The 8811-nt window shown below is 42.7% G+C and overlaps 1 long non-coding RNA gene across 1 annotated transcript; it reads right to left on the bottom strand.

The window, feature by feature from the left end:
- Window positions 1–4453: 4453 nt before the first annotated feature.
- On the bottom strand, window positions 4454–6078 carry LOC308475478. The gene is made up of 2 exons (XR_013985243.1): window positions 5958–6078; window positions 4454–4942 (listed from the first exon to the last, which is right to left on the bottom strand). It is a non-coding gene; the product is annotated as an uncharacterized lncRNA (long non-coding RNA).
- Between the last annotated feature and the right edge of the window lie 2733 nt (window positions 6079–8811).

The raw sequence follows: 8811 nt of genomic DNA, 5'->3' as shown, positions 1-8811 counted from the left end.
CCCTTAGTAATGATTTCACACGGCATATGCAATTCTTTTGCCATCATTTGGCTGGACAAACACCGATCCCACATCAATAACTCACGAACTCCGTCGACATTTGCCATCGTTCCGCTCAGCAACGGTCTGCCAGACCGAGGGTCATCTTCGATGGTTTGCCGTCCTTCACGGAAACGCTTAAACAACTCATACAATGTCTTTCGAGTTACAGTTTCATCTCTGTACACAATTGTGAGCATTTCCTGGGTTTCCAATGCTGATTGTATGTTCGAATATTTCTCGCTGTCCAATTTCTGTGACCATTCACTGAACTTTCCAGTCACACCTTGTACAGCGGTACCTCGGGTTACAGACAATTCAGGTTACAGACGCTTCAGGTTACAGCCTCCGCTAACCCAGAAATAGTACCTTAGGTTAAGAACTTTGCTTCAGGATGAGAACAGAAATCACACAGCGGTGGCAGCAGGAGGCCCCATTAGCTAAAGTGCTACCTCAGGTTAAGAACAGTTTCAGGTTAAGAACGGACCTCCAGAACGAATTAACTTCTTAACCCGAGGTACCACTGTGTATACATCCATATTACTATCATTACCAGCTCTTGCCTCCCTTCAGGTGTCCAGAGAAGCCCCAAGCCATCGCTTTAGGTTCAGCACAGAGCAATACAACATTAGGAAGAACTTTCTTACGGTAAGAGCTATTCAACAGTGGAACGGATTTCCTCAGAAGGTGGTCACTCTCCTTCTTTGGAGGTTTATAAGCAAAGGTTGGAAGACCATCTGTCACGGATGCTTTAGTTGTGATTCCTGCATTGTTAGGGGGTTGGACTAGATGACCCTCAGAGTCCCTTCCAACTCTACAATTCTGTGCTTCTCTGATTTCCTTATGCATGTGTGTGTGTGTGTATGCTCCTGCATTTTGTCAAGATCACGTTGGGTAAGCAAAGGTTTCAAGCGCCCCTCCCCACACTCTACAGTCCTGATAACAACCTTCCCTCTTCCTGCAACGCAAGAAAAAAGGATGACATGATTGCAAGCTATGCAATTAGTGTCATGTATAGTTAGGCCCTCAAATCATCACAGTGGCCAACATGAGCAAAGCCTGCACATGTGAAGAATTGTAAGGTTTATTGAAAGAGTTAATGTCTAATAAATTGTAATGTTTTTGTTTCTCTTTGATGAGAGCATCAGGAGTGGGCAAAGATGATACTACAGTGCCTTCCATACCTCAGACCCATAGTAACCATTCTGACATAGATAGTAGATATAGAATTCCCTCCTCCCTGTATAGATCCTATCTTCCTAGCTGCTATTAAAAAGTGTCTAGTCATCTCCAGAACTTCCAGTACAACTGTGCTTTTTAGATAATGATAATAAAAATTACTATCGGGTACAAGGGTAGCACATTAACAGCCATATCTCCAGCATGCTCCCAAATTGATATACAATAGTGTGTAATCTTAGGAAATTTCCAGTAAATATGGAGCAAATTTACTCCAGTATGACCACATTTCCAGCAGGTATCGTTGACTGTTATATATATTGGACAACCCAGACTGGATAAGATACCATCTGAACAGGACTAAAAGCCCTCTATAAGATTCACACAGAAAGGTACCTCAGGAACATTTAAAACCATCCAGTGCCATATCTCCTCTGATATGGTTCTCCTCAGATCTTTGTCGTTTCCTCAGATAAAGACACCGGGCCTTTTATCTAAATCCATTAAAAAAACTGTTTCATATAATTTCCTTTTGATGTACTTCCAGAAACTAAGACCTCACCACTTCTTTGCTTTCTCACTGAAACTATGTTTCCTTAATAGCTCAATGACCACATGGTGGACCTGAAAACAATGGGGCTATCGATCATGCTGCGTAGAACTACACGATTCTATATAATGTCATTGTTTCATCCTGCACTACCTTCCCTATCTCAGGCAAATCTAATACATGCTTGCTTTCCATTTCTTCATTAAAGCAAAATTGGTGTTATGGGGAGACAAAGCAGGGCTAGGCTTATTCTACAAACTTCATCCAGACTTCTCTGCATGAATTGGATTTGACAACAACCAAAACCCTTTCTGGGCATTCTTGCCCCTATGCTGGTCAACATGGGAGCAAGGATGAACCAAGCCTTTGTGAAAAGAGTGCAACCATTTGTAGTGATGGAGCCTCCATGCATATAGCTGTACATGCAAAGAATTCTGCATTTCTCAGAGCCCCAATTGTGCACGTGTCTAGGCTGCATGAAAATCTTTCGTGCACAGCTTTTGCTTTAACAAAATAAAGAAAAAATCCTTCCATGCACACGAAAGCTCATACCAATAACAACGTAGTTGGTCTCTAAGGTGCTACTGGAAGGAATATTTTTTTTTGTCTCGACTACGGCAGACCAACACTGCTACCTACTTGTAACGAGCTTTTGCTTTAGACAGTTGTGCAAGGGCTGGAGCTGTTCAATGTGTTCCCACTCCTCTGGTGTTTGATATTCTTTTATTGGGGGTTTTTTTGTTTTGTTTTGTTTTTTAAATCTGTATCATCAGAAAATATAATGGCATTCATAAAGCAGATGCCACCTATATCACAAACCAGTAGATCAGCTGACTACATCAAATGTAGCTGGATCACCCAGTTAGGGAAGACAGAAGACCCACCTTGTGATCATTGTGAGTGAATTACTACGGGCAGGTGAAATCATACTAATGGACCTGGTCTTAGTGGAAGTAAGACAAACCTCAGTAGAATATAGCACTACTAAGAGTGTCACTCCCAAGGATTTGTCAGTTTGCATTTCTTAGTGCAGAAAGTATTGATCTGATGTGTAGAGATCTTTCCTATTTAATTCAAGAGGGTTCTGGAAGCTTCTGGAAGTTTCTCTGTGTGAACGAAGCAAGTAGAAGGTTCATGATGTTTGGGTTATTCCTTCAGAGAAGCTGATTACAGCTGGCTTAAATGGGTTCTCTTATCTCTTTCTGTGAAGGTCATTTTGACTATAAAAGTAGGGCCAGAAGGTGTGGTGTTCTGTACATAGTAGGCTATAGTGTTGAGGTTTAGACTTATTATAAGTTATTGTAAATTTAAGTTAAGTCTGCTGCGACTGGACTTCTTATGGACAGCCAATCCTGAATGTACAGTGGTACCTCTGGATGTGAATGGGATCCGTTCCGGAGCTCCGTTCACCTCCTGAAGCGAATGCAACCCGCATCTGCGTGTCGTGATTCGCTGCTTCTGCGCATGCGCGTGACATCATTTTGAGCGTCTGCGCATGTACGAGAAGCAAAACCTAGAAGTAACACGTTCCGTTACTTCCAGGTTGCCGTGGAGCGCAACCCAAAAATGCTCAACCTGAAGCAACTTTAACCCGAGGTATGACTGTATTGGATTTGTGACCATTATGCTCACTTACCTTCAGTAGCAGTAAAGCTCTGCTGGATGAAATATTAATTGCCTCTGGTCTATTTTTTGGGAATCCTGCAATGTGTTTAAGTTTTTACTCTGCTAACTATACGTTGGAGTTCTGCTCTGGATCAATATTGAGTAGAATTTCAATGACAGGACTGAAATAACCAAGTGTAAGGCAAGGCACCCCTAGAAGTATTCTGGTCCCAAGTTGTTTGTGGCTTCATATTCAAATAGCAGGTCTTCAAACACAAAAGCAGGAATGCTCAGATATGCAGAGGATGGTGACTAAGATGATCAAGGATCTGGACACCGAATCTTATGAGCAACGGTTGATGGAGTTGGGTACGTTTAGCCTGGAAAAGAGGAGACTGAGAGAAGATGTGATGCCCGTCTTCAATAATCTAAAGGACTGTCACTTGAAGCATAGAACAAGCTTGTTTTCTCCTAATCTGGAGGCTAGGGCCCAAGCTAATGAGTTCAAGTTACAAGAAAGGAGATTCTGACTAAGCATCAGTTGGACTTGATGACACTTGGGGTCCTTTCCAACTCTACAGTTCTGATTCTATGATTATTATTTTTAAAATAAAATCTATTTTGCTAATAATTGACCTGTAGCTTGCACTGAAATACCCAAGAAGAAGAACAGGGTTCTAGCTGATTCATTTTCAAAATCAAAATCCTTCCTTACCAAAGAATTTTAAAGTGGATCTATCTAGCCCCTTTAAGACATTGGATACATTTTGTCTGTTCTTTCATATGGATCGATCGATCATGTGTTATATGCTGCCTGCTCTGCTGTTTTATTGATTTTATGGCTAACTGTATTGTTTTTACATTAATTGTCACCTGCTCTGAAAGTGTGGCGCTTTATTTGCTTGTTTGTTTGTTTAAAATATTAGCATTTTGTCAGATCTGGTTTCTGGTTACAACTTATCGTGACTATATTGAATTTGATCTCCTTATTTCCTGCAAAGGCATATAACTGGACCATTCCAATAAATCTAACGAAATTTCAACTTGTTATAATTACCTCTTTAAAAAGAAAAAGAAAGCTGAGGGAGAAAGAGGGAGGGAAGCACCTCCAAGTTTAATTTTCAAAGTTCCGCAAGCATTTCTTCTTTATAATTAAAATTCTTTTCCATTCCTAAAACTCAGCAGGAGCTGGGTGACTTGCTGTGAAATAAATGAGTTTTGGATTGATTGGGTCTTCTTTCTTAGGGGTGAAGAGCACACTGGAGAACCTTTATAGGGTAAGAATCAGGGAACGCTCAGATCTTGGCTTTGGGGTCTGACTTGGTGTTGCTAAGTGAGATGACATCACATTTGGATCCAAGAGAGTTAACATCAGAACCTTCATTAAAGTTGCTCAGGAGTGAACAAGGAATCAAAGGTCCTTCTTAACACAATAGCCAGAAACAAGTTATTGGAAGACAAGTTGTTGGCTCACCAGCTTCACAGAAGGACTCCTGGCATTTCTGATTTAACCCTCTTATGGGCAGTGCTAGTTTTTTTGTTTATCAGCAGGGTGAACCTAGCACTTCCCTGGAATTAGAAGAAACCAAGAAGAATATTATATCATCATCATCATCATCATCATTATTATTATTAAAAATGAATAACATGATTTGTGAGTTTTGGAGCTATTTTCAGACCACCATCTTTTCAAAATGGCATCCGGCATCCCAACATCAGCAAAAACTGCCATCTCCACCTTGGGAAAGCTTGTGCTGAGTTTGGTGATGATATCTGAAATGGGGTCTGAACGCATAGAGAACAAAACAGTCAAACCACCCCCAAAGTATTTATTTATCACATGTGCCTCCTTTGCCCCCCCCCCCCCAATGAGCTCATTTAATCTCCACAAAAACCCTGTGAGGTAGGTTAGGCTAAGAACCACTGACTAACCCAGGGTCACCCAGTGAGCTTCATGACTGAGTAAGTCAATCCAGACTACCTCCCAGAGAGAGAGAGGGAGGGAGGGAGGGAGAGAAAGAGAGAGAGAGAACACAAGGCACATGGAGGCAACCGCTCCTTCTATTTTCTGTTCCCACTTCTTATTCGGCCTGTTCAAATCCAATACAGCTGCCTACTATTTCCCATGACTTCCCCCACTTCTCTTGTCTCTGTTAAAATTTGCATAGTGATTCTGGAGTGGTTTTCTTTATATCACTCTTCAAAGCATCATTTATATTATTGGAACTATATTTGTCACCAGAAGCCTTGTACCAACCATTGCTTGGGAATTCCAAGAAAACAACAACAACAACAACAACAACAACAACAACAACAACAACACAGTGTTTTGAAATCAGTGGTTGAAATCTGTGCAGTTTTGAAAAGTTGAGTTTGCCATCATGATTCAAAATGGCATCAAATTGTACCGGAATGTGGACCAATCATGCAAAATTTAGTTACAGTATCATAAGATGTGCCCAAACATATAGCAAATGAACAGCTTTCCAAAATATATAGTAGATAATGATGATCAAAAGAAAGCTGGTCCCTAAATACAAATTTGGACCCATCATAGTTTTGCAGCTGTGTTGGGAATACTTACTTCTTTCTGTTTCTTCTCTCCTCTTCAGTATTATAGAGCTGTTCCACCTCTCCATGCCCACGAGAAATATTTTATGATACTGTAAACTAAATAATCTTGTGTCTTGGAGGCTAGTTTCCGCCACGGTTTTTATATCTCTTGCCTGCATGTTTCCGCCCTTTGTGTGTTATTTTGCTTCAATATTTTATTGGATGCTAAGGGGTAAAGTATGAAAAGAAATCACTGATAAAGGGCTGTTAAAGTACACACACACCTTTAACAGACTGGCAAAAAAGAGAGAAAGGATTAAATTGTATTGCCTCTCACCCCTACTCCTCCCTCTGGCCCATTTAGAAGTTTAATAAGAAGGAATAAAATCTTCCCATTATTGTTATGGAAAAGTCACAGGCATTTTGGGCATAAGCCAGCGCTGGCTCCAGATCTTGGCAGTGCCCTTGAGCAAGACATCACCAATAAGCACACCCGTCTGAGTGAGCTTTTTATTGTCATCGGTGCCTCCATCATTTCTACCACCAGCTTACTTGCCAGACAGACCCAATGTTTAAGCAGGCAGTAGCAGCTACCCATGCCCCCATGCCCAATTCTTTGCTTGCTCATCTCCTCTGATCCAGAATGGGAGGTAGCTGAACAAGCAGGTTGCAATGGTGAAGAGTCCAGAGGGACTCTTGTCAGGTGCCCAACCATGCCATCTATCGACACCAGCCCTGGTATGAGAACTAATCTTTGTGGCATTAAAAAAAAAAAATCTATCATTCAAAATCTTAAAATGTCTTGGGCCTGCTCTCCTTGTGGGATGAGCTTCTTTGTGTTCAAGATTGCAAGTGGATTGAGAACCAGATAATGACAGCTATTTGTTGCCTCTCTTCTGTAACAGTGACAATTGACCGAGGAGGTGAGTTTGAGTGCTTCCAGTGCTAAACTTCCTGTGGTTGCATTTCCGACCTTCACCTGACTTCCTGTGTTTCCAGTTCCAACCTTCACCCAACTTCCTGTGGTTCCATTTCTGACCTTCACCCGACTTCCTGTGTTTCCAGTTCCAACCTTCACCCAACTTCCTGTGGTTCCATTTCCGACCTTCACCCAACTTCCTGTGTTTCCAGTTCTGACCTTCACCCAACTTCCTGTGTTTCTATTTCTTGCCTTCATTTGCCTGTTTTCCCTCCCATTTTTCTTCTTGAAAAAATCAGAGACAGTAGCAGCAAAGCGTGTTCTCATTAAAGAGAGAGCACGTGTTGCGGATGGGGCCAGACAAAACATCCTCAGTTGCCAGCCAGGCTGTTGCAAGGGAATTGAATTGATTGGTGACTGTTGTTACTGGGGTAAATTTGATGTTGCCAAGTAAGGGGTGGAGTCAGAGGTTATTTATACTGGGTCCACAGCTTGTTCCTTTCTCTTTCGCTGTGGACACCGGATCACATGGAGCACTTGGACTGTCTGGAGGACAGTGATGCAATCTTCTCATTGTCTGGTTACATTTCTTTATTTCCCCCTTCTTTTAATCCTCTCTAGTCCCTTAAATAATTTAATTCCCTCTTTTTCCTGTTTGATTTCCCACCCCACCCCTTACCCTGTCCTGTGAGAAGATTCTCCCTGTATCTGTGGCTTGCCTTTCCAATAGGGAGAGAGCCCCATTAGGGGCTTTCTTTCGCAAAAAGGTTTCCCCCATTTCTCCTGTTGTAAATTGTGGGGCTAGTCAGGGCTGTTCCCAGCTTAGCTGGAATCACTTTCGTTTATAGTATCCCCGAAGGTTGGCTTTATTTTGAGTGTGTGCAGCGCTGTTGGCCAAATTTTAATCTAGCCTTGGACAGGAGCACTATTTTGAGTTCCTTTAATATTGCTATGAGACTCAGATTCTCAAGAGCAGAAGCAGGGAGGCCTAGTCGGCCTGCACACAACTTCCAAGCCTAAGTCTGCTACAGGTACCAGTTAATTGTTAAGTCTCTGACACGGGATTCATTCTCTCTATGTATCTGCTTGCAGGCCCAGTTGCTGCTAAGGTATATCTGAGGCAGACAGAGGGTGCCAGAGGCTCTCTGTGCCTCCAGTGACTATGAGCCCGCTGTATATGCTCTTGAACTATGCTGTTTCTGAACAAGTTTATTTTCTCCAAGTTTGTTTTGCCCTGATAGTGGTGACTGCCATTTTAGAGACGAGCCATTGTGGCTTAGTGGCTAAAGTGTAGGACTAGGACCTGGGAGACAGGGTTCATATCCCCCTCTTAGTCATTGTTGTAAAAAACCAAAACAAACTGCTCCTTTTGGGCTATTCTGTTGCTGGGTAGTTCGGCCCATTTGTGATAAAAGAATTTTGGGTTTCTTGAAGGGGTGCTTCCCTCTAAAAGGGCAAGCAGGGGTACCTGGACAAGCTGTGGGCTACCTCAACTCTGCTATTTCACTGGAAATATTTATGCCTGGCCTAGCAGGTGATCCTAGGGCTTTGCCCTAGAATTCGATGGCCTGGAAGCGTTTCCGGCCTGAATAGTGTCCCCATGTGGTCCATGAAGCATTGGTTTCACTGGGTCAGCGCATAGTGCCGGTAATGCCTAGGTTGCAGGATTGGTCCCTGTATGGGACAGCTGCATGCTCCCCCATTCCTCTACCTGGACACTTAGGTCCTTTTGGTGGTTACCTCACTGCGAGGGATGTAACGGGCGCCACGTTTGCAATATGCAAGCGGGAGAAAGCACCTTTGCGTGCCCGCATTGCAGTTTGCTCTGTGCATTGCAGGGCACGGTGCTGCACGGGCTGCAATTGCATTGCATTGCGTGAGAGATTTGCAGTTGCATTGCATGGAGGGTGTGTGCATTGCATAGAGGGTGTGTGTGCATTGCACGGAGTGTGTAGTTGCATTGTAC

This window comes from Podarcis pityusensis, assembly GCF_964106645.2.
Source record: "Podarcis pityusensis genome assembly, chromosome: 4".
In the NCBI taxonomy this organism is placed as follows: domain Eukaryota; kingdom Metazoa; phylum Chordata; class Lepidosauria; order Squamata; family Lacertidae; genus Podarcis; species Podarcis pityusensis.
This window is presented reverse-complemented; position numbering and strand designations above follow the sequence as displayed.